This window comes from Protopterus annectens, chromosome 2.part1 (genome assembly GCF_019279795.1).
Source record: "Protopterus annectens isolate FY-2018-M chromosome 2.part1, PAN1.0, whole genome shotgun sequence".
NCBI lineage: Eukaryota > Metazoa > Chordata > Ceratodontiformes > Protopteridae > Protopterus > Protopterus annectens.
The window spans coordinates 1,834,035,397-1,834,057,961 of NC_056729.1; the positions used below are offsets into that span (position 1 = coordinate 1,834,035,397).

The 22,565-nt window shown below is 38.5% G+C and overlaps 1 protein-coding gene across 5 annotated transcripts in view; it reads right to left on the reverse strand.

Annotated features, from left to right (window-relative positions):
* RASL10B (RAS like family 10 member B) overlaps positions 1–22,565 on the reverse strand; it is a 1,932,764-nt gene that overhangs the window by 1,824,357 nt on the left and 85,842 nt on the right. The window contains exon 2 of one of the 5 annotated variants that reach the window (XM_044063272.1): positions 16,994–17,127. The exons of the other annotated variants lie outside the window; for them this stretch is intronic. The gene's annotated coding sequence lies outside the window, so the exon portion shown is untranslated. The remainder of the gene's footprint in view (positions 1–16,993; positions 17,128–22,565) is intronic. 5 annotated transcript variants of the gene reach the window in all.

The following is a 22,565-nucleotide window of genomic DNA, read 5'->3' on the forward strand; positions in this document are numbered from 1 at the left end:
TAAGCTACTTTCCATCCCTTTCATCTTTCTGCTATAAAACCCCACATTTGCACTGTTTTGCACACAGCGCAGTGCCAGTTAGCTAGGGTTAACTATCCCCGGCTCCACAAAGTCTGCTCTTCAGTTTTCCCTTATAACTAATCAGTCTTTCAGCCTAAGCACTCAGATCCACACCTTTTAGCCCAGCACTTGTTCTAAATCTGCTGCAACATTAAAATAACCCCCGGCATTCAACCCCCGCATCTGCCTGGAGGGAATAGTCTATATATTTCCCTACTAGATAACTACTTCCCCACTTAATAAAAACAAACAGTCTTTACTACTTATTCAGGCATGTCCAAGAGTCAGCTCCCGGTGTACTCTCCAGCCTACCTGATGAGCCTGGGCATCGTGAGGCAATGTTACAACTGCCTCATGCACACAGACAACCCTCTCCTACCACCAAACACTAACACTTGTGAGAGATGCACTTATACAGCCAATCTAGAGGAAAAGCTCTTTCCAACCAAGACTGGAACAGACCGTCAAGAGGAGAACGTAATAACTCACAGCACCCCACTCACTTCACATAGACCAACTAAACCAAAACCCACACATAGTAACACCAAGATATATACAGAGGCTCTGAATAAAAATCAGAATCTGCCTAGGCAACAGAGACCTCCAAAGCAGACACACAAGCAACATCATCCCACCCAACACATCCCAAACACATAACCCACAAACTCGGTATGCCACACAACCACAGCCCATAAGGTAAAACAACACACTAGTGATATGAAACTCTATAGTCAGGAACACAGACATCCCACTCATCAGGCTGGACAAAGAAAAGGCTACTGTCAGCTGCTTGTCATGTGCCAGAATCCGCCAAAAGGCATGCACTCAGGTCACTACAAGGCAAGTACAAATATGACGGTCATTGTCCATGTTGGTGTAAATTACCTGAGACGTACCTCCCTGGACTACATGAACAGAGACATGGAAGAGCTCTCCAATTTTATAACCCAGGCAGGTATTACCCAAGCCCTGAGTAGCATCCCACCTTCACCAAGAATTATACCACAGTACAAGGAAAAAATGATAAACTTCAACAATCGGTTAAGCTTCTGGTGTCATTCAAAGGGGATCCAGTGTCTGTCTACCTCAGATGACATGCTTGACAGGCCACGATGCTTCGCCAGAGATGACCTGCACCTGTCACCCCTGGGATTCAGGATATTGGCCAAGACTCTTGCCACCCCCCACAGTGCCTTTTTTAGGCAAGGCTCAAAAGACAAACCCACCGCCATAAGAACTACAGATGACAAAACTACAGTTGAAAAAAAACTGAGGTCAGTGCTGCTCAATGCTAGGAGTCTAAACCTCAAAATGCACTCACTCGAGGCACTCCTCAAAATGGAGAGCATAGATATCTAACGAATGAGACCTGGTTCAAGGCTCCTGAGAGCACCCCAGCACTACCAGGCTATAATTCATACCACACATTTCAGCCATAAAAACCCAGACCGAAACACAAAGGGCGTAGGTGTGTCCATATTCAAAGACATCCACACCTCCCCTAGTTGCAAAACACAATGCCTCTGAGATCATCCAAGTGCAACTAACCCTAGGCAAAAATGCATTCCAAAAATTGTAGCTGGTTATAGATGCCCACCATGCCCCAGGAGACACACTCCTTATTCGAGGGGACATTGGAAAAAATGAGGGTCCAACCAAATAAAATAATAATGGACAATTTCAACTTCCCTAACAAACTGGGAAAACTACTCTTGTAGTTATCCCATTGCTCAACGATTCCTGGAATTTATAAACTCAAATGCCCTGGATCAACTTGTCAACACCCCCACCAGGGGCAACAGTATTCTGGACCTGGTCATTACCAACATGGGTGACTGGTGCTCAACACCAGAGATCAACTCCTCACTTGTTAGGTCAGACCATAAACTAATCAACCTAGATATCCACATCCTGACCTCACCCCCACACAAGGGAACCATCCTAAAAAGATTTCTCCAAAGCAAACTTCACGCTACTCAAAACTGAGGTGGCAAACTTCACGATGCCTCTGCAGAAGGAGAACACAGTCAATAGTCAACTGCTGAATCCTACACAAATGCACTCTACAAGCACCTGCATGAGTGCATGGATCATGCCATCCCCAACAAAACCAAGATGCTATCCTCCAAAAAAAGGAAGCCGATCTGGTGGTCCCCTGCCATTAAACTCTACAACAGAAGGAAGAAACTGTTGCAAGAAAGAGTAAAAACCCAGGAACGGAGGAACTCCTTGACGGGCCTCAGTACGAAACTAGGATATCTCAAAATCCTCCAAAGCTAATTTTGAAAGAAAAATTGCCACAGATTCCAGAGACAACTACAAGGCATTCTTTAGCTATGTCATGAATCTCCATGGCAACACCCAGATCTGCACCGAGCTACAACAGAACGACACAAAATATACAGAGCCAACTGATATTGTCAGCATCTTGGCTGATAGGTTCAGTGCAAACTTTACTCCCCCCTCACCCCCCAAAGGGCCTATAACTATACCAGATTGTAGGGCCCAGTCAGTTAATCACAAACACGCAGTTAAAAATGGCACTCTCTAAAGCCAAAAACACAGCATCCATGGGACCAGCCAACATCCCAGGCTGCATCTTACACAAACTCCAAAATTAACTAACCCCCCACCTAAACTCTTGTGTTCAGTCGCAGCCTTACCACAGGCTATGCACCCAATGAATGGTGCACAGCAACAGTTATCCCCACTCCACAAAATACAGCCACCACAGACCCCAGGAACTATCTACCTATTAGCCTGATAAGCCTGCTCTGCAAGGCCACTGAGTGTATCATGGAACTCAGACACTGGTAACCTCCAAACTTTGGATGCTACCCAATTTGGATTTGTGAAGGGTAGATTCATGTCTCCTAAACTTGGTAGACTTTTTTGAAACAGTTACCAAGGCCATAAATGAGGGCAAGGTGGTCCACACAGCCTACCTGGACCTCACTAAAGCCTTCCCCATTCAGGAATCATAAATAAACCCTTATGTCATGAAATGGGTAGCCAGCTGGCTCATGGACAGAGCCCACACAGTGAGAGTTGCAGACACCAGATCAGACTCCAAACCAGTGACAAGTGGAGTGCCCCAGGGTTCAGTCTTGGGACCTCTCCTGTTCGGTATATACTTCTCCAAAGTGCAAGTGAACACTAAGGGTCTATGGCTAACCAAGTTCACAGATGACTGCAAACTGGGTGCCATTATAGATTCCCCTGCCAATGTAGCCATCCTGCAAAAGGGCCTCACCGAAAGACACCTGGTGCCAAAATCATGGCCTCAAGCTAAATGCCAAAAAGTGCATTGTTATGCCCTTTGGTAAAAACACTGTACCCATGAACTACCAAATAGGGGGAAATTCACTTAACACAAAGTGTGATAAGAGACCTTGGGACCAAAGTGGATAGTAACCTCTCCTTTGATAACCACATTGCCACAGTGGTCAGAAAATCTTTCTATATGGCCCATCTAATCACTAAAGGGTTCACATCTAGAAAAAATCATCCCCATCTACTCATCACTTATCAGACCCCTCATACAATACAATGCCCCATTTGGGATGTACCTCACAAAACACCTACAACTGGAGAGGCCCCAAAAGTACCTCACCAAGAGGATTGTTGGCCTCAAACAGTTGCCCTATGCCAACCAGCTCAAGAAACTCCAGCTCTACTCTGTTGGCCTCAAACAGTTGCCCTATGCCAACCAGCTCAAGAAACTCCAGCTCTACTCTGTCACATACCACTTACTCAGAGGAGACCTCTGTCTGACATGCAAAGTTATGTCAAACCCGGAATTGATGGACATGCTCTACAAAGAAATCCCAATCTCCCCGATGTACATGCTCCAAGGACCTAAACCTTAGCACAACAATAAATAGGACATGCTGGAGGGATAGATTCTTGTCCCAGGGACTTCCCATGCTCTGGAACAAAATTCCCATCTACATCAAGCAGAGCTCATCACTGGCAGTCAAGAAAAACCTTGATAAGTGGATGGGGTGATGGGAAATTCACCCCTGGGATCATGTCTGGGGCTCTGCTCGATAGAGGGGCAGGAATTTAACACTACATGGGTAGCAAAAGCCAATACAGTGTTGGCTCGGCTTACTTTGGCCCTCAGACCGATAGCCTAGTACCTACCTATGAACATTATATATTCATGAAACAGGTGAAAGTATTCCAAGAGCTAAGCTACCGCAGAACAGAGAAAGGAGATTTTATCAATAGAGGTGATCTTCAAGTAGGAATATACAAGACAGGCAAAAGGGGGGTTTAGAATTTAGTGGAGAAATTTAGCAAAGGAAGCCAGCAACTCAAGAGGGAATGGTAGTAGTGCGGGATGAGGTCAAGCAGGGGTTTGGACTGCAGATTGGCTTCTCTATCTGGGTTTGAAAAGATAGTATCCAAAGAGAAAGGGCTAGAGGAGCACTACGTGAAAGATCAGCATAGAGCTTTTTGTGGAATCTGGAACGTAAAAGGCTGTTTACAAAAGGGAAAATTAGTAAGGTATACAAAATACTGTATGACAAAACTATGAGGCTCAAAGGAGTTTAAAAAAAAGATGAGGAAAAGTGAATAGAAGGGCAATTTACAAAGGAGCAATGCGAAAAAAATATGTAGGGATTCACAGTATGTAACAGATTCACAGTATGCAACAAAGTCCAAAAGGTTTGCTGATGGAACAAATGGTAGCAACTAACAAATGACTCTCTTCAGAATTAGGATAAAAGACCTAAATTGCCTAGATATAGTAAGGTTGGACTAAATTTACTGCTACTAGCTGCCAAAACGCAATTTCTAGAAAATGGAACTCAAAATGTTTGCCAAATGTAACAAGAGACTAAAGAGCACTAGAGAAGTAATCGTTAGAAAAGGGAAGAAATTTCACAGAAAGAAATGTGGAATAATTTTCAGTAAGAGGGAAAGTGAGATTTAAGGGAAGACAGGAACTGAACTACGTAATGCAGGAGTGAATAAAAATAATACTGGAAATTACTATTATATTTGGGGGGGGTTTTTGTTTGTTTTGTAAAATGCCTGTGAACTCATGCTGCAGTTTAAAACATGATGGTTTAATAAGGATGTTTTTTGCACTTCAGATCACAGAGCAAACTGTCTCCCTAACAGAAGATGGTACTGCTGCCTTTAAATGAATTCCACAAAGACAGAACACATTGGAACTGGGCAGCCGGGGTGGTGCAGCAGTTAGCGTTGCCACCTCACAGCAAGAGGTTCTCCGGTTTGATCCTCAGCTGGAGTGCCTTCTTTGCGGAGTCTGCATGTCCTCCCTGTGGTCGTGTCGGTTTCCTCCCACATCCAAAAGACATGCTGTAGGTGGATGGGACACTAAATTTGGCCCTAGGCGTGAGTGTGTGTGTGCCTTCTGTGGAAGGTTGGGCGCCAGGCTGGCAACTCAACACCATAAAAACTCCACTGCCAATCATGAGTGGACAGGGTAATCCACTGTGGCGACCCCTACCTGGGAAAAAAGCTGAAAGAAGAAGAACACATTGGAACTCCAGAAGGGTCACCCAATTAACCTATTGTATTCATGGATCCTTCCCGAATGCACCATCAGAGAGAGATTGATAAGTACATTAGCATACTCCACTATGCCCATTCAGAAACTTAAGTGTTGAACATTTCCTTGCAGATGTCATTACGTAAACCTTCTTTCCACAGAAAAAGAATAAAAAGAGGAGGATGTGTAGCATTTGAATGCTACTAAACATAAACGTAGATATGCAAACACCAAGAAGGGCGTGTTTTTGTAGCAGCATTCAGGATTGTTTCCTTATACCACCCCAATCTACCTTATATTAGGTAAGTATATGCTACATTACTTGGTCTAGCTGGACACAGGAAACACAAACATATGCTACACACTGTATCTGGTGTGCACTTGCATCACCTCCACGCGCTACTTCATGTAATATTTTCACATACTTAAGTAGCCCAAACACCAGGAGCTATATGACCAAGCAAGCATTGTTCTTTGGAGTATCTAATGCACTAATCCTAGGATTATAAAGCAACAACCCTTCAATCCAACACCACTCAGCCCTCTCAAGTCTATACAAGAAGGAAGCAGAGTCAGTATTCAAAGATATACTCTGAAACAGTGGTTTGCACAATAATCAACATCATGTATTTATTACAATACACAAAATAGATAATTTATTCGTGGCTGGATACAGAAGGAACCATACAAGGAAAATGCCATGAATCCGTTTTAATTTCAGCAAAGTATTGGATTAGCATCCCGCAAATTACCTTGTGATGAAATTCTAGGTGCAGCTGAAGAAGAGGCTACAGGGTACGGCAATAAGTGTAAGGTACACAGAAAAGGCTTGGGGCCAACAGGGTCAATCAGGACTGCGCTAAGTGAACGGCTACCACAAAGACTGTTAAGCAGGCCCATTCCTTCACAATGGACAATTACAGTGAAAATCTGCTGAAGGTATTGCCTCTTCCTGATACAAACAAAACTTTTGCTGGAGAGTTTGTATCAAAGATAGGGTCAAGGGAACTTACAGAAAACAGCATTACAGAGCTGAATACTGGTGTGCCTGTCCCAGCGCTGTACTTAAATGCAGGCCTTATAACTCCTAACTACTAGGAGTCTATCCATACCTGCATTTGACAATGTAATTCAGCAATTTTCAGCTGCCTTTAATTTCTCTGTTGAATCTTTAAACTGATGATTTTTTTTTAATCTAATGTGAATTATAATTTAAACTCTTCAACAATGGCAAGCTCTTATGAATGTTAGTAATGATCCTGAATTCGCAATTAAGCCTTCTGATAAAAGGTAACAGGACTGTGGAGATGAATTTTAAACAATATGCTAACATGTATTATATGCTGTTGACTGATACTTCTGTTTATGAAAGATGTGATATTACAGCTTATAATAAGGCACTTGAAAAGTACAATTTCTTGTTGGAAAAGGGTTATAAGGCTTGGGTATTTTAGTTGTAATGTCTTGGATAAAAAGTTTGCAATATAGAGTTATTTAGCAACTTTTTATTGTCCGCCTAAAATTTACAAGGGGCTGGATAAGTTAAGGTAGACCTATTGTTACCACCTGTAAATATTTTTTGCAAAACTTGAGTATTTTTACATCAATATTTTCTTTTGTTAAATCAATTCCTTATATTATTAGAGATACAAGATTTTTTAAGTAAAATTTCTAGTTTAAAATGAGAAAAGGATATGTATTGGATACTGATGGATGTACAAAGCTTGTATACCAATTTATACCATGACCCCCCATTAATATTCCAAAACATGCTCGCTGATTGGTCAGCGTGCACGTTGTAAATCAACTTGTACTAATGGCAAAAAGTCCGGTCGCCTGGACTTTTTCAATTAGTACAAGTCTTTTTTAAAAACACTGTCTCGCTATGTTAAAGGAGTTTAACATAGCGAGACAGGTTTAAAAAAGCAACCGAGATCTCCGTTGCTTTTTTAAAGCTGTCTCGCTATGTTAAACTCCTTTAACATAGCGAAACTGTGTAAAAAGCAACGGAGATCTTGCTTTCTCCATTGCTTTTTTTTTTTTAAACCTGTCTCGCTATGTTAAATGGGTTCACCCTCGTGACCAAACCATGCCAACCGTGGGTAAATCCTGCATTACCCACACCCAGGCATGGGTTATTTCTATAATACTGCACAGTCATGGTATTCAAGTATTACATTATTTCTTAGGAGATGCACCACTATCAAAATTTATTATAGATTTTGTTAAATTTTCCTTGGAAAATAATTTATTTTTCAATAATGAATTATTTCATCAAATTCGGGGAACTGCCATGGGGGCTCCTTTTGCCCCATGTATGTCAATTAACTATGTCTTTTTTTTTTTTATGTGGAATATTTCAGCAAGAGTTTTTTTTTTTTTTTTTTTTTTTTTTTTATATAGAACATATTAAATACTTCCATTATAAAGAGGATTTAAATTTTGTTTCTAAAAGCAGCAGGGATACGGGTAAATAAATTTACTAACTTGTTGCATAGTAACAGATTTCATTTTTTGATTCGATTGAGTGCAATTAGGGAACCAAGTTAATTTTTTTAGATACGACTTGGATAGGTATGAGTGATGGTTCTATTAGGACAACTGTTCATAGAAAGAGTGGGGAGGGAAATACATTTTTTTTATATGGCACTAGTTGCCATCCCTACCCCCATTTATTAGCTTCTCTTCCTTATGGAGAATTTCTTCGGCTTAGTAAAACTTTGTAATATCTTTAATATTTAACTTTGTAAAATCTGGATTTTGAGAAGGAAACTTAATATACAGCCAATATGTGTTTACTCGGAGGGGTTATATTACAAAGGATGTTGAAAGCGCCCTGTATAGAGAGTTAGTAGTATTCGTTATAATGTGAATCAAATCAGAAGTTGAAAAATAATGGATTTTCCTTGAGTGCAATAATATGCAAAATTGTACTGAATCTAAAAATGGAGCAAAGGATGTTTATTTAGTTACTATTTCTAATGTTTTTAGTGAAAAATCAGACTTTTGTATTGTTTTGGCCTATATTATTATTTAAGGATAGCAAATAGGCTTGTATTTTAAAAGGAAAACCTTTTTTTTTTTTTTTTTTTTTTTTTTAAAGAAATCAAAGGACAAAGTACAGGGGATAGAGTGGTTCATATTAGATTTCAAATGTCGCATGTTAGGATTATGAAATTGACTCTCTAAATTAGATACTTTTGCATGTGGGAATTGTTCCATTCTTTTATTGTTAAGTTTAGTCCCAAGGAATTTTTCTCATGTGATACTGTGGGGATTACTTGTGTCAAAGTGTCCCTGTGAGATGCTGTATTTAGGTGAAAGCCAAGGAATGTTTAAAGTGGGACTTCAGGGACACAAATAAATTGTGATAACCCTTTAGCAGTACATTTTAGAAATTACGATTCAGGTAATTTCAAATCTCTTACAGGAAGTATTTTAGAAAGAGTTAATGTTCATGTGGGTGAACTGGTTTCTGTGAAAGATACAAATATCTTCTTTGTACACAAGTTTATTTTAAAATGTAACACAGAGTACTATAAGGTTAAATACTGAACTTAATTGGAAGTATTTAACTGATATATTCGGTTTATCAATTTATAATATTATGTATTTATTCAGAGTGGTATGAATATTTGGCTGCATTCCTTGAAGGCTTTGCTGCCAAGGCACTGGAGTGAATAAATAATGTTGTGGCTAAATGTGATTCAAAATCGTTTGTGTGTGGCTATAGTTTGTTTTTTCCCCCCAAGACAAGCATGCCATTTAGAGTAAATCTAGAATCCTCCATCCCCAAGTGCAACCAGATTTATTGCTTTTATACAACATATTTAATATATATTTTATAAATTTTTACATAAATACTTTGATCCTGTGTTTTTCTAATTGATAGTGTGCAGTGAGGTCTGCAAGGTAAGATATCAATGATAAACAGAAGATTAGAAGTACATGCCATTTCTCTTTAAAGAGATTTGCATAGGTGAATGGTGCACATATTTTAGTTAGGTTGTTTACTTGGGATGTTGGTGCTTCATTATACAATTTTATGCCAGGAAAGCAGATAAAATAATGTGTTTGTCTACTAGCTTGCTAGGGCTAGTGAAATGGTGGAAAATGCATTGCAAGGAATGGCATCTTGTTTTCTTAAATTCAGTCAACAGTATTTTATACACATTAGAAATCCATTTCAGCCAGATTTCAAAACTTGGGAACTCTAAAAACATGTCATCTATAACAGGAACATTACACTCCAGAGTGTGCCTCAAAATACACCCGAGGTGTGGAAACATGCTTTGATAGAGCAAACCCAGGTAAGGCATCACAGCTTAATTATGGCCACACCTTCTGTATATCATCTATTGGGTAAAGCCTAGACCACAGCAAAAACAAATATGGGTAGGAAATGGAGTGCAGAGTGATGAACGGAATTCTGGTTCAACAGGGCAGGTTTTACTTAAAGCAGCTTAATGCACTAATCCTAAATCACTAGTGAGAATAAGAGGATTTCTGGCACACTCTACAGCCATGTATCACTACAATGTGATGTTAGTAGTGACACAAGACAATAAAATGTCAAGGGTGAATGCACTTGGCTCTGCTTTTTAACCAATATATATTCAAAACCAAGCAAATAATTCTGCAACAACAAACTAAGAAGCAGGACTGTAACTCAAAGTCACACACAGGCAAAATCTGTCTCTAGCGCAAACAAAGTTTACATAACAAACAACAATATATAGTCACAGACTCTGGTAATACACCACTTTTATTAAGAACAAGACTTGGCTCTTCAGCTATAAGCCTTCTACTAGTACATATAGTTTACATAATAATCTAATGAACAATGCCCTCAAAGTAACTTTCATTTACAGAATGATGCGATTTCAACCATTTTTTTTTAGTTTTGCAGTTAATAGGAGAAAATGATTCACAGGTAGAATTGTGTGAGAAAAGGGCAAGCAAGATGTAATTTTCTTTTAAAACACTATATTGCTTCAGTATCTAGTTTTTTTTAATCCTTTGTAGAAGGAAATATCTCCATTACATGTACTGAGAGGAGGACTATATAAGAAGCAAAGCCCAAATCACAATTGCACTATATAATGTCACAGTGGACCCAAGAACACTATCAGAACAAGCAATGCATATACTGTACAATTCTAGGCATCTGTTTTTTCTCACCAGCCATAAATTAGTCACTCAAGGTTAACTTGGATACATTTACTTACGTTATATAATTAATTTAGGAACCATTACTACTGGAGTTAACCAATCGCCCAATAACCAAAAAATACTTGTTTAGCCTGCATACAATTTTACTTAGTAACACAGAGCGGTTTGCAAGATAAGGTACTCTGGTTTTAAATTAGATCATTTATTTATTAATCTGGAAAACTGAACTAAAATCAAAGGACTTTTTTTAGCCACACCCTGATCCAAGAGGCAAATTACATATAAAGCACCTGTAGGAACAGTAGTATTTATGATGTTGTAGGAACAGTAGTATTTATGATGTTATAGTAAACAGATCCTAATATTTAAAGAAACAGAAGCTCAAAGCTGAATCACATTACCACAGAAAAACATTTAAGTATACTAGTCTGACAAAGAAATGTATACTGACCAAGTTATTTTTATTGCAATTAAACATAATAAAAATGAAAATAAATCCAACATTCATAAAATGCAGTTACATTGTGTGTAGAAAGAAATAAATAAATGGAATAGGAGTGTAAAAATTAATTTGTTCTCCAATTACCCACTATTCCAAAGCAGGGACATAAGGGAGGCAAATCCAATCCTGACATTCAGTGGGTTCAAGGCACAAAGCTCCAGAGGGGGTATCAACCCACTGAATGGACACACCCACAGTCATTCTCACAAGTCACACACACCTGTGGGCAATGTAGAGGATCAATTCACCTACATCATGTCTTTGGAATGTGGGAGCAAACCTATACGCCATCCAGTAAAGGCAATAACAGAACAGATTTGGTTTAGTATCAATGGAAAGTTAGATTTCAGCAATATAAAAACAGATCCACCTGACAGAGTTGAATTACTCAACACAAAATAAAGTGTACAACATGTGCAGATCCCCATTTCACTAAGTTGAGTTAAGTTAGTCATTCAGTGCATTAGCATTCAGGGGGTTCTCTGGCTTCAGCAAGCAGAACATTTGATATACAATGACTTACGGTAAGGAAGGTCCTGTTTGCCAGCATGATTTATCATAAGTAGTATAGTCAGGCATAATGGAGAACATATACTACACTGCAAATTATAACAATTTCCCTAATGTGAATTCAGTGTCCAAGCAAGATGCACATGTTTTGCAGGATTAGTTTAGTTTATACACAGTGTACATAGTACGATATGTGCATTCTACTTAGAAGGCTTACTAGTTGCCTGTTTAAGTCCCAAATATTTGTGCTCCTTTTCAGTTGCTAGAAAACTAAACCAGCCTAATTTATACTGGTCTGTAGTTACTGAAATTTGCTTGTGTTGCCATTTGATGTATTGATGCCCAAAAGCTCATTGGCTGGCAGGGTAAAGAAAATCCTACACCCAATGGCCTTTCTGGATTCTAGGCCTAATAAATTACTTCTGCTTCAACATATCACATGGCTGCCAGTGAAGCCTACCTAATTTCAAGCTTAAGGGATTTTCAATGGTAAAAGATAACAGTCAAAAGTTAAAGATATTTAAAGCTATGCACCACCTCCAAATGTGGGTCTCTTTTACAGAAGATTCGCCTGGTGGGAACTAAAGCAGTAAACTTGTGCACACGTCCAAAGTTGGAGGCTTTTGCTTTGGTGCAGGGCTGCAGGCAATATCCAGGTGACACATAACCAAGCTATTTCCCAAACTCTTATGCAAATTTGTGATCAGTGTCCATGGACTGAAGACAGAATGCATGAGGCACAAACACCTGCTCTAAAGAACTATACAATTCCAGTTGGAACAGGTAGCTACCCGAATGTATTCATTTCAGAAATACGCTGTTGTTACACAGTAAGTGCATTACTTCATTTGCAACCTTTAAAATCAAATTGGATGACTGGATGGTGATTATAAATTTTCACCTGGAATATGTAGGGAAAATTTACTTCATGGTAAGCATCGTTTATGTCCCAACAGTACTGCGTGATGAACTAAGCTTCTCAATGGACTCCTTGGCCACAGGCATAATAAAAACCTATGAACCCATAAAGTAGGACTCAGACTACTTGCATGTAAGAGCACAATCATACAATTGTCCCACCTCAGCTTATTAATAAACGTGTATTTTGCAAGGTGACAAGTACTGAACCCTCCTGGATACACATTAAAAAGGACCAGAGAAAAACAGGGTCCTTTATCACGAGTCTGAATAATCTCTTGGTTAGGTAAAGGATCTTTAATGAATCGTGCCATCTTAGATCCAGTATGGTAAGGTTTAGATCCACCAGTATACTGCTTGGCATCATGCAAATACTGCTACCAGTAACAAGGATTTAGCATCATACTTAAAGTACACCAATGTAAAACTGCACCCCCCCCCCCTATTTACTAGTGGAATCGGAGTGCATTTCTAAAGAGATGAATCATCAAAACTGGAAATGCATTAGACCCAGTTTTGACACACTCAAAAGGCTTTACAACCAGATAACAAATACACTGTGCACAGATGTAGTATGTTTTATGGCCTTAATGGGGGGGGGGGGGTGCAGCAGCACAAAAGTAATAATAATAATTGGGAATCTGAGGGGGATTACAGCTGGACAGCCCACAAAGAAAGCAGCTGCCATGATGCAACAAATTACAAGCCTGCAAAGTAGCAAAATGGATGCATCTTCAGATGCAGGTGGTGGTACTGACCCTGCTGCATGTGGTACAGTGGTGTATTAATAAAAGGATCCATTTTTAAAAAAGTAGAATTTCACATGATCTAATTTATGTGATCAACTGCTTAAAAAAGGAGAACATGGAAAAAGTATCAGAAACAGAGTTTTTGCAGGAAGGGAAGCCAAGGCAAGCCCTGCCCCAAATCCCCACCACATAATCTAGAACTGGACTGACCTCAAGTTTGCTAAGCTGTAGACCTGAAATAATGGAAGATTCAGTGAGCAGTGAAGACCAGGTTTACACATTTGTTACTAGAGATACCTACCCGACTTCCCTATGGAATTTATAAATTTACTTCTGCCTCTTGCCAAAGAAGACATTCCACTATATCTTGTTTTACCTGTTCAAACCATCTATGAATTAAAGTTTTTACCACTACTCCATTTAAGGACTTTGTTGGATAAAGCCCTTATTATTGTAAAAAGGATGTGTCCAAATTTCACTGAAAACTTTTGAGTCTGCACAGACCCTCCTCGTTTGGAGCAGACATTGAAAACTTTATAGTAAACTACTGGTTTACTGCTCATTAATACTGTACAGTGAAATACACAAATTCTGGGAATAAAAACAAATATGTAGTGCATGGAGCATGCTGAAATATTTGGGAAAAGACATCAGTTAAGCACAAGAGTGACGCGAGACCCAACCTTAAGAAATGTTAAGCACCCCCCTGTTGAAGTTACGGTCGGATCCCACACTACACAGTAAAATCTGTCAGTACTGTCAGTACAAATGACAGCAGCAGAATAAAAAATATGGTTTCTGCTTTGCTTTCTGTCAGTAACATAAATCTGACTTCCTGATCTAAACTTAGAAAGTTACTAGAATAACGGGATAGGAGTTCACCTGATTTTCTGAAGGATACGAAGTCTGAACAATAAATACGTTTGCCATTATTTAGTGTCTTCAATCCTCAGTAATTTGACTGAAAACCACAAACTTTATGAGGAACACACCTAACATATGAGGCAAAAATCTGGACATTGTGAAATTCTGGAAAGTTGAGAGGCATAAAAGGTAAGTATAAACATAAGGTACCATGTTACACTAACTTTCTCAAAGTGCTCGTCAAATGTTTTATGGCCTTGAAAGTAGATGCTTTTTTTCTCTCTCATGTTTTACAGTAACTTGTAGTTTATGGAGCAGATAACTCCATGCACTACAAGTTTGCCAATGCTAACCCAACATTATGCGTTATTGACATGAATGCCAAGATTCACCTCTCCAGCTTCGCTCTTAAGGTGAATTTATTGGCAATATTTATTTTATTTGTTGACCAGGAAAGTCTGACTGGGACAGGAGGCAATTTTCAGCAGATGCCCGGGGAGAAAAGTTCCACAAATACATTTAGGACTAAACAATATTTTACAAGAATTTACAGAAATTACAATACAATATAGCAAAATGAGAAAGACTAATAAAAATTGTGGGATGTTACAATATCAAACAACACAGCATTGGTCATTGGTGAACCACTCATAACCCTCTGTATAAATAAATGATTGGGAGTTGTTAAAACCCACTCTGATGCCCAAGCTGTATGGCACGAACTTAGTCTGTGTTCACATTTGAAATGTACATCAGCCATATTAAAACAATTAGAAAGATCCTTGTGGTTCCCAACTATGATCATTAGCTTTAAAATGCTAATTCATCAAAGAAGACTAGAAGCACTTACTCATATGTATTTGGGGGAGGAGGTATCACAGGTATCCAAGAGGGGATATGTATCTTTCCTTTCATGTCATTAGAGGCCCAGTGGTCCTGGATGCCTTGTATTCATGCAAGTCAAACAGTCCCACAAATACTAGAACCAAGGATCGGAAGTTAATCAGATTAGAAAAACACAGTGGAGGGCCAGGCTCTTTTCTCCATGACATCCCAACCTCTGGAATAAAACTTTCCTTCTGGATTAAGGACTGTGATACACCATGACCCTTCAAATGGGACACGAAGACTGGGTGGGTATTCATAAAATCAAATTGGACTTTACTGCTTAGGCCTCCTTGCGACTAATGGCACAGTCTGAGGGTGGGTATCAGCAAGGCTTAATGGTCTCAAGAGTCAGTTGCCTTAGACATTTCCTACAATCCCTTTTATTCCAAGTTTTCAAAATTTGTTATTGTAAATGCTTCCTATGCTAAACCTCTATCCATTTCTAGCCTGCAGGGAATGCTTGGTGTAAGAAAGTGTAATGTAGTATATTGCATTCCACTCCGGTGTCACAAGATGTACATGTACAGAAATAAAGCTTTAAATGAAATGAAACTCATTCTGTAGCCTCCTCAGACCAAAATGATGTTTGGTTTAATATTTATTGAAAGTGTTCTATGTGCGTGTTACTTTTGTTGCTTCCATGATATCTGGATTATATTAGATAAAAAAAAAAACAACAAAAAAACCAGCTTTACGGCAAGCGCTAAAACAGGGTACATATTTTTCCATGGATAAGTTATCTAAAGTTTGGATAAAGCAGTAATCCAATTTCTTAGTCTAGAACTCAATACTTCTGACAATTTCAAAACAAAATACAGAAACTACTGGTAGTTGACAATTCCCTCCTTGCACTTCTAATTTTAGAAGGTTTTCTTAACTTAAGTACATTATTTCCAGCAGACTGCAAAACAGAATGCAGATTTGATAATTTCTACTAAGAATATAGCCTGTATAATTACTCCAATATCATAACAAGGAATATAAACTGGAACTCAAGAATTTTCTTTCCTTAAAACAAGATTTCACTTTGCCAAATTAGTATTACCAGATTTTTGCATTTTTTTCCAGGTACAGCAGTCTGAAGGCAGCCTTTACAGTACATGAACTCATGGACAAATCCCTCTGATCATTGAAGTGGACAAGAGAAAACGATTATGGCAATAATAATGATGACATTTGCAGAGTTCACAGATGCAGTCCATCTGTAGGCTAACAAAGTGGCTGGTACTGTGCATCGTCAGTCCTATAAGCTGACTAGAAGTGTGAAACAAGCATAGTTCTGACAGCAAGAAGTAACACGAGAGAATTCGGGAAGTCCAAGTGGATATAATTTTTCAAAAAAAGGAGCTGAACTGTAAGAAGGACATAATTTGAAGACACCAAGTGGACAGCAAGGGTGCATTATTCACATGGAAGGTGGTGAATGACAGCCTTACTACAGAGGGAGTAGGATCGAAACATGGACAGATTTCAAAAATGAATCTGAAAAATAAGAAATTTGTAAGGAACAGGAATATGAAAAGGTGATGCAATTCATAGCCGTCTGAATAAGACAAATTAAGTTTCCCAAGACATTATTCTCTTTAAAACAGTTGCATTACCTACCTCAAAACAGAAAACATTAGTGGAGAATTTCAAGTCTTCCTAAGGCACAAATCTAAATCAGAGAAGACAGCTCTATATGCTAAGCTACAGATCTGCTGAGGATTTGGCAGCTCTAAGCTTTCATGGTTTATTTAATCATGATTTGAAACAGATTTTTCAGGTACAAATACATTCAGCTGCAAGGCATTCCTCCTGTACCTGTCAGTACCCAGGTGTGACCAGATGGAGCGATCATCAGTTCCCAATCATGTTAAACATAATTAGAATAGACTGCAGTCTCATGCTCTGCCACAGAAAGCTTCAACTTGCCTTTTCCTGGCTTACATCGATTTCTGCCAAGAAAGAAATGAAACAAACATTCAAGATCTCCATTCAAGAGCGTTTGCAACGAAAAAATAACAGCTTTGTGTTTCTCTGAAAAATTGTATTTATTTATTTTTATTATGACTGGGCTAGTCTGGCTGGATACATGTCCATTTTCAGTAGAGGCCCGGGGAGAAAAGCTCCAGTGGATAAAATAAAGCAGCAATAACCAACAGTAACGTACAATCAAGATTATACTAACAGGAATATACATAAAGTATCAAATACATAAAGTTGAGATAAAGCTATATCCAGTCAAATATGCAAAGACGGTACATAAATCATACTTGTTGCACCAAGAGGAAATTAAAGTCAACGTGTCTATTGGTACCAGTTCCTGCTTTAATTGTTAGTAGGCAGCAAATAACTAGTAAATAAAGGAGAATTTACGAGATGATACAAAAATAAAGGTGAAATGATTAGTCAGGGTTACTGCAAGGGCATAACCAGTGTGATTTAAGGTGACCTTTGAGTTTTCGTTTGAAGAGTGGCAAGGAAGGAAGTGAAGTAAGATACTCAGGTAGTAGGTTCCAGTTTTTACCAGCTGTGTTAGAGAAAATATATACAACTTTCTTCCACTTTGCAGACACATTTAGCTTCGCTTACTGACTACTAAGCTTAACATTACAACATGCAGATACCCTTCATGTTTTGCCCCTCTGGAATTATATACATCTACAAAGAAAAACTGGGACAAAATTAATACAAAATCACTGCAAACCAACTGTTGTCCTGTGATAATCTACTTTGTATTTTTTGAATATGAATATTTTAAACAAATTAGAGGTGTAGCTATGGGTGCTGCATCAGCCCCTATTTTTGCTAACATTGTACTTTGGTATTGGCAACAGAATATTATGGAGTCTCAATACTGGGAACATATTATACTTGGTTTCTGGATGATATCTTGATCCTATGGACAGGAGTATTGATTTACTTAATGAATGTGTGCGTTATATAGTAATAATAGTAGTTGTGACTTTTCCCAGTTAGAGGTCTCCACAGCGGAACTCCGGTCCACTAATGATTGGCAGTAAATTTTTATGGTGCCGAGTTGCCAGCCCGACACCAAATATTCAGTGAAGGCATGCCCATTCACGCACATCTTTCGGAGGCCACTCGACTGCAGGAGGACATGCAGACTCCACACAGAAGGCATTCCAGCCGAGAATCGAATAGGAGAACCTTTTGCTGTGAGGCAACATTAATAATAGTACATTGTTGAAATTTACCCACCTAATGGATCAAACTAGCATAGACTATTTAAACTATTTACAAAAACTAGGACAGCTTCCCTATAAATCCACAGTTTTTTGTAAACCTACTTTTTCCAATTCCTATTTACATTTTCTAGTCACCTTCCTTTCTGGCAAAAAAAAAAAAAAGATTTTGGTGAAGGGACAATTTGTCAGAATTTCTAGACTTGTCTCAGAATATACATTTCTTAGTGAATGTGTTAAACTGTATAATATGTTTTTAGAAAAAGGCTACCCCAAACAATTAGTTTGTGATCTGATGAATATAGTTAAACATGATGGGAACAATAAGTATGCACCTGTTTCAATGGATGGGACTGATTTAAATAGCAAAGCTAAGAATACTGATAATGGAGTAGAGAAAGTTAGGGTTTTATAATATTGTAATTTAAGTGAACAGATGACTTATCAGCAACTGAATTTAGTTGAAATATTTTGGGGGTGTATTGTGTGAATTAGTTAACCCGAGATATGTGTACAAGAGAGGAAATATTAATGCAGTTGAAAGATCGGTTAAACACTACTGGCATGGTGAAATGTGGTGCATGCTCCCAGTGCAGTTTTATCTAGGATAGTTCCAACATAATTAAATCCTATCCAAGAAGTATCAAAAATAATTTTAAATGCAATTGTAAGACGGCTGGTGTAGTTTATATTGCATTATGCATGTCATGTGATGATAGTCTTTCATCTTACCAACATAAAAACCAAGAACCAGAATGTATGAGCATAATTAGCGAAGGTGGATGAGTTTAAATATTTGGGATCAACAGTTCAGAGTAATGGTGAGTGTGGAAGAGAGCTGAAGAAGAGCACAGGCAGGATGGAGTGGGTGGAGGAGAGAGTGTCAGGAGTGATTTGTGAGAGACGAGTACCAGTAAGAGTGAAAGGGAAGGTCTACAAGAGGGTAGTGAGACCAGGTATGTTATATGGGTTGGAGACTGTGGCACTGACAAAAAGGCAGTTGTCAGAACTTGACGTAGCAGTGTTGAAGATGTTAAGATTTGCACTGGGTGTGACGAGGATGGACAGGATTAGGAATAAGTATATTAGAGGGTCAGCCCATGTTGGAAGGTTTAGAGAGGCAAGATTACACTGGTTTGTACAAGTGCTGAGGAGGTATTCAGAGTTTGAGAAAAGGATGCTAAGGATGAAGCTGCCAGGTAACAAAAAAGAGGAAGGCCCAAGAGAAGGTTTATGGATGTGGTAAGAGAGGACATACAGGTGGTTGGTGTAACAGAGCAAAATGCAGAGGACAGGAAGAAATGGAAACAGTTGATCTGCTATGTTGACCCCTAACGAGAGCAGTTGAAAGAAGAATTATAAAATAAAAAGAAAAGATGCCAGTAATGCATTTTTTTTAAACACTCCACACTTTGCACGGACTTTAAAAACAATTTTACTTTATGTGGTGTTAAAATTCCTAAACCTACAAGGAGGTGAGTACAGGGTAGCAATGATTCAAGTTATGGACTTTTTTTGGCATATTAAATTAAATACAACATCCCCCCCGTCTTGAATTACAAGACCTCAATTAATGGCATTTTACAACTGAGATCTATGGATATTTAACTTTATGTTTATCTTTGCACAACATACGTTTTTATATATATATATATATATATATATATATATATATATATATATATATATATATATATATACACACACACACACATATATATATATATAAATATATATATATATATATATATATATACATATATACACACACACACACACACACATATACATACACAAAATCGAAGACCTCAAAAATGCCAAATTCTTACAGTTCAACATTTTCAGCTAATATGTAGACAGTCTACATTTTTGCTTCGTATTTTGACTACAAAATATATATATATATATATATATATATATATATATATATATTTTTTTTTTTTTTTATTTATTTTACATTTGTTGACCGGGATAGTCCGACTGGATGCATGTCCATTTTCAGCGGAGGCCCGGGGGGAAAAGCTCCAAGTGTAAGCAGATACAGCATTACATAATACCAGCATTACATATTACAAACAGACTATTTACAGAGATTACATAAGTAAGCAAGTTAAACAAGTTCCACAGGTTACAGTTAGTCCTGAGCACAAGTCAGGATTAAATTGAATTACACAGTAAACTGGTTAACAGATTTTTACACATTCGAGTTAGCCAGGCTTGATACATTGACATAGCCAGTTACGTGACAAATGTTGTTTGAGTCTAGTTTTAAAAATTGACCTAAGGTGGAAAGTAAGGTAATATCAGCTGGAAGAGAGTTCCAGGATCTACTTACAGAGTTTGCAAAGAGAGAATCACCAGCTGTGTTATTAATTTTGCTAGTCTGAATTAGTAGTTTGTTAGAGGATCGAAGCGGTCTAGGATTGTTATAGGGGGTGATAATGTTTTTAAGTGCAGGAGTATTGTCCGGATTATAGAGGATTTTATAGGCCATAATCAGTTGGTTATACTGGATTAGGCTAGGTAGTTCAAGCCAACCAAGCTGATTTAGATTGATGCAATGATGTGTCCTAAAAGGCAGCCCAGTGGCAAACCTGGCAATGTGGTTGTAGCAAATTGAGAGTTTGTTAAGGACAGTCATGTTCAAATTCGAGAGTAGAGGGGATGCATACAGAAGGGTTGAAAGAAGGTGAGAGCGAGCTATGGCAATTTTAGCTGGAGGGGTTAGGAAGGCTTTTATTCTGTAAAGTGACCCTAGTTTTTTATTGATGGTTTTAACAGTTTGGTTAACATGTAGGTCAAATTTGAGATTATTGTCTATGATGACACCTAATAGTTTTGTAGATGGGTCAGGGGAGATTATTGTGCCATCATTTGATTTTATGGTAAAGGTGAAAGCAGTAGACCTACGTGTTGGTGAAAATAACAGCATTTTAGTTTTTTGGGATTTAGGATCAGACAATGTTCAGAAAGCCAGTTTTCTATTGTATTAAAGGTGGTCTGGGTAGCTGACCATAACTCTACTGGAGATGTGGCTGAGCAAATCAGAGTAGAGTCATCAGCATATTGGATACAGCTGACTTTTGGGATGACAGTATAAAGGTCGTTAATGAAGATGGAGAACAGCAAGGGCCCTAGTATAGAGCCTTGTGGTACTCCGAGGGTGTTAGGTAGAAGGTTAGAGAGTTTGTTCTGCCAGAGGACAGCCTGCTGTCAACCATTCAAGTAGGACTGAAACCACTGGAGGGCTCCAGTATCTAGACAGAATGTTTGCAGGGTGTGGATTAAAAGTTGGTGATCAACCATATCGAATGCCTTGGAAAGATCCAAAAAGAGGGCTGAGGATATATAATTATTGTTGCGATTATGTTTTTTGGTGTTAGTAAAGGCTAGGAGGGCTGAAGTAGTGCTGTGATGAGGACGGAAGCCATGCTGAGTGTCTGCCATAAGGCGATTTTGGATTAGGTGGTGCATGAGTTGTCTATGAACACATTTTTCCATAATCTTTGCAAGTGGAGAGAGTATAGCTATTGGTCTATAATTGGAGAATTCAGTAGAGCTGCCTCCTTTGTGAAGTGGGATTACATAGGATATTTTCCAGATGGTGGGAATTGTAGCTTCGATTGATTAGTATTGAAACTGGGTAAGCAATAGCATCAGCTGATTTTTGTAGGTACTTGGCAGGGAGTTGATCAGCAGAAAGTGTAGTGGGTTTTAATTTTTTGATCAAGGTACGGATAAGTGAAGTGGCGACTGGTTGGAAGCTGAACGCAAGTAGGTTTCTAGGGGTGCTACTTTCAGGACCAGGGGAGCTAGGAGGTAGTTGGCTAGCAAGGGCTTGAATTGTCTCAGTAAAGAATTGGCTAAAACTATCAGAAACATCTTCAGGGGCTTTATCAATAGTAGCAGCAGGGATTGGGGTTGAAGTTTGTCCAGGATGTAGTAGATTATTTAAACCTGCCCAAAACTTCTGAGGGTTATTTTGATTTACTGTCTGTAAATTACAGTAGTATTGTTTTGTCTTGTAAAATTGAGTTTTTGGTTTCGTTCCTGGATTGCCTGTATTTAATGTGATCTTGAGGGTCTTTAGAAGAACGCCATAAAGACCATGCTTTGTTTCCAAGGGTAATTTTGAGTTTAGACTCTATAGAAAGCCATGGTGCAGTTTTTGCCTTGGTTCTCTTTGA